Source organism: Eriocheir sinensis, chromosome 23 (genome assembly GCF_024679095.1).
Source record: "Eriocheir sinensis breed Jianghai 21 chromosome 23, ASM2467909v1, whole genome shotgun sequence".
In the NCBI taxonomy this organism is placed as follows: domain Eukaryota; kingdom Metazoa; phylum Arthropoda; class Malacostraca; order Decapoda; family Varunidae; genus Eriocheir; species Eriocheir sinensis.
In genome coordinates this window covers 5,865,430-5,869,335 of record NC_066531.1, presented here as the reverse complement: position 1 = coordinate 5,869,335, position 3,906 = coordinate 5,865,430, and the positions used below count along the sequence as shown (strand labels likewise).

Genomic DNA, 3,906 nt, shown 5'->3' with positions numbered 1-3,906 from the left:
AGGTAGGAGAGCGGGAACGGGAGGCCGCACCGCGAGCGGGCGGAGGAGAGGGAGGAGAGCGGGAACGGGAAACACCACCACGAGCGGGCGGAGGGAGGAGATGAGCAGCAACAGTACCAGCAGGCAGGGGGCGTGCCACGCGCCGGCCTTTCTGCTTTCCCATGACGAAGAAGCACAAGCAGTAAACCTAAGAACCCTAAAAACAAGACCGCCCCCAACGGAAACACACCTAGCTAAGGGTGAGGGGTGAGGGCTGGATGCCAGTGACCTACAACGAACGGGTGGCTAAATAGTCTTCAGACTGGGCCCGTCGTTGCCCCTTACGGGTCTTTGTCACCTATCAGAGTCCCTTACGGCCACCCCACAATTTCCTATAACCAGCCCTCTGAGGGCCCCCTTCGTGGACGTGCCCCACGCTGGCACTCCTTCAGGGTTCGGCGTCGGAAAAGAGCGGGGGTCTCTAATTGGCAGCTGTAGCACTGTCTTAATACCAAAACAGGTAGAGCACAGGCAGTGCGTGTGTACACGTACACGGAGTGTACAAGGCAGGAGCAGTAGTGTGATGGAGGCTGGCGCGAGGTGGAGAGTGCACAGTGTGGTGTGCAGCGCGGGGCAGCTTATCACCGGGCGAGCGGCCGGCCAGCGTGCGCGGGGTGGACAGCGCATGGTTAAGGGCGGGCGACACTACCGAGCGGCGAGGCGTGACTTGTACTGGAGCAAGCGGGGCAGACGTCTTGTCAGGGCGAAAGCGGCAGGTCCAATGCATGATCTCCTTTTACCGAGTCTTCATACCTCAGGCATCCTCCTACACCAGTGGACTCTCCGACCTCCTGCGGAAAGAGAACCCCGAACCACTGGTATGGTCAGATGAGCTGCGGACCTGTTTCGAACAACTCAAGTCAGCACTGCACTCTCAGCCAGTCCTCAAGTTGCCTGACCCGTCACGTCCCTTCGTTTTACGGACCGATGCATCAAATCAAGGTTTGGGGGCTGTGTTGTTGCAGTACGTTCAGGATTACCCGCACCCAGTAGCTTACGCTAGCAGGAAGCTCCTAGACAGAGAACGCAGGTACGCTACAATTGAAAAGGAATGCTTAGCAGTCATCTTTGGGATTAAGCATTTTGACTACTATCTGCGGGGCAAGGAGTTTGTGCTTGAAGTTGACCATAAACCTCTCGTCTACTTGACCCACTTCAAGGGGAATAATGATCGTCTCCTTAGATGGGCACTTTGTCTTCAAGGGTATCGATTCAGGGTTGTACACATTCCTGGGAAGGATAATATTGGAGCAGATTTCTTAAGCAGATGTTAGTTATTGTGGGATGCTACATAAATCAATGGGTTTCTTTTACTGTTGAATCTCTTGGTTTGGTTCTATGGTTTCTCTTGTGTCGGTTTGGTTTAGGTATTATTCATTCATATGAGCTAGGCTATATTTGTCTTCCGATTTCTAGCTCGATACTCTGTATCGAGTCTTGTCGGCGGAGATGTGTAAAGGGAAGACCACTATTAACTCCTCAACACCAACATAGCCCCGGAACACCTCACTCGACCTACACTCATCCCGAGCGAGGCTTCACACTACCCGCAGCGGAACGCCTCGAACGCCCTGCCCGAGCTCCACCGGCGCGAGTGGGGGCCCTGACGTTTCGTAGCCGAAGCAACCTCGGACGTTGGTGCGCTGAGGACGGGAGACGACTCCAGGACTCGGTCGAGCCAGCTCGCTAGGCACTGGCTCCCCTTCACCACCTAACGAGTCCTCCACCTGACGAGGCTGCTGCCGCGTTACGCCCGGCCCGGCACTGCCCTCCATCACTCAGCCGTAGCACCGCCGCGGTCTACCCGGGGAAGACACTGTTGGCCCCGAGACCGAATACCCGGGCCGCCCTTGCTGGCCTTACCACGCCGGCCTGCCTACCTGTCTTCCGTGGGCTGTATGAGCGGCCTCACCACGCCGGCCGTCCTACCTGTCTCCCGTGGGCTGTGTGAGCGGCCTTACCACACCGGCCGTCCTACCTGTCTCCCGTGGGCTGTGCGAGCTGAAGTGCATATTAAAGACGGAGTTAACATCTTGCGTATCGCTTCTCCTGACTACACTGTGAAAAGGGGGGGGGAGCAAAACACCTGGCTCAGAAGGAAAACTGTTAGCCCGGAACAGCCTTGGGCCCTTGCAGTTTCGTTTCCTTCACACTCTCTCCCACCATCACCCATCGTTCCCTCCCAGCACCACTCACCATCACCACCACCTTCCCCATCACATTCACCCCCTCCTCCATCTCCCGCGTCCCCTCATCCGTCACCATCACCACCACCACCACCACTACCTTCCCCATCACATTCACCCCCTCCTCCATCTCCCGCGCCCCCTCATCCGTCACCATCACCATCACCACCACCACCACCTTCCCCATCACATTCACCCTCCTCCATCTCCCGCGTCCCCTCATCCGTCACCATCACCACCACCACCACCACTACCTTCCCCATCACATTCACCCCCTCCTCCATCTCCCGCGTCCCCTCATCCGTCACCACCACCACCACCACTACCTTCCCCATCACATTCACCCCCTCCTCCATCTCCCGCGTCCCCTCATCCGTCACCACCACCACCACCTTCCCCATCACATTCACCCCCTCCTCCATCTCCGCGTCCCCTCATCCGTCACCATCACCATCACCATCCACCTTCCCCATCACATTCACCCTCCTCCATCTCCCGCGTCCCTCATCCGTCACCATCACCATCACCACCTTCCCATCACATTCACCCCTCCTCCATCTCCCGCGTCCCCTCATCCGTCACCACCACCACCACCTTCCCCATCACATTCACCCCCACCTCCATCTCCCGCGTCCCCTCATCCGTCACCAACACCAAAACCACCTTCCCCATCACAATCACCCCCTCCTCCATCTCCCCCGTCCCCTCATCCGTCACCACCACCACCACCACCACCTTCCCCATCACATTCACCCCCTCCTCCATCTCCCGCGTCCCCTCATCCGTCACCACCACCACCACCACCTTCCCCATCACATTCACCCCCTCCTCCATCTCCCGCGTCCCCTCATCCGTCACCACCACCACCACCACCTTCCCCATCACATTCACCCCCTCCTCCATCTCCCGCGCCCCCTCATCCGTCACCACCACCACCACCACCAGCTGCCGAAAACACGTTTGATTCAAGTCTTTCAACACAAATACTTTATCAGTCAGAGGGGAAAGACTACATCCTTCCATCGCCACCACCCTCTGATGAAGACTAGTGAGTGAAATATAAATTGCAATTTATTTTAGACTGAATATTGGTGTGTAAGGCACAATGTAATCATTCCGGATATTCTGATACATATGTTATGATTTTGTTTAATTTTGTGAATGTCAGTGGTGGAGTTTGCCGCACGCGCGGAAATCCCGGATATTAAGTATGGCGCGCTTTTTGATTTGAGGCGCCGAAGAGGATAATAATAGAACGAAAGCAAAACACGACTGCTGCCAAAGATATTGCTTTTGTCACACTATTTCTCCACCAGCCATCCCACCACTTTTCGTGTGAATGCTTGTGAGGAGGAAGGGAGCGAAAAGAGCAAGATACTAGATAACGGAGGGTGAAGGGGAGATAACAGAAATACGTATAGGGAGGGACTGGTTGATAAAGAGGTATAAAAATAATTTTCATCATAGCAGAACAGTTTCGTACAATGAAGCAGAACTGTACTGTTGGGGCAAGACTGAAATAGTTTCACATGAAGTACTCACTCTCTCTCTCTCTCTCTCTCTCTCTCTCTCTCTCTCTCTCTCTCTCTCTCTCTCTCTCTCTCTCTCTGTTTCGAGGGGTCAGAGTAGCCGCCTCTCCCAAGGTCGCGTCAGTAATTCATCTGGTGGGGGGCGGTGTCTT

At 55.5% G+C, this 3,906-nt stretch overlaps 1 long non-coding RNA gene across 1 annotated transcript; it reads left to right on the top strand.

The window, feature by feature from the left end:
• The first annotated feature begins 761 nt into the window (after positions 1–761).
• Positions 762–2,070, top strand: LOC127002442 (uncharacterized). The gene is made up of 2 exons (XR_007756238.1): positions 762–981; positions 1,534–2,070. It is a non-coding gene; the product is annotated as an uncharacterized LOC127002442 (long non-coding RNA).
• Positions 2,071–3,906: the final 1,836 nt, after the last annotated feature.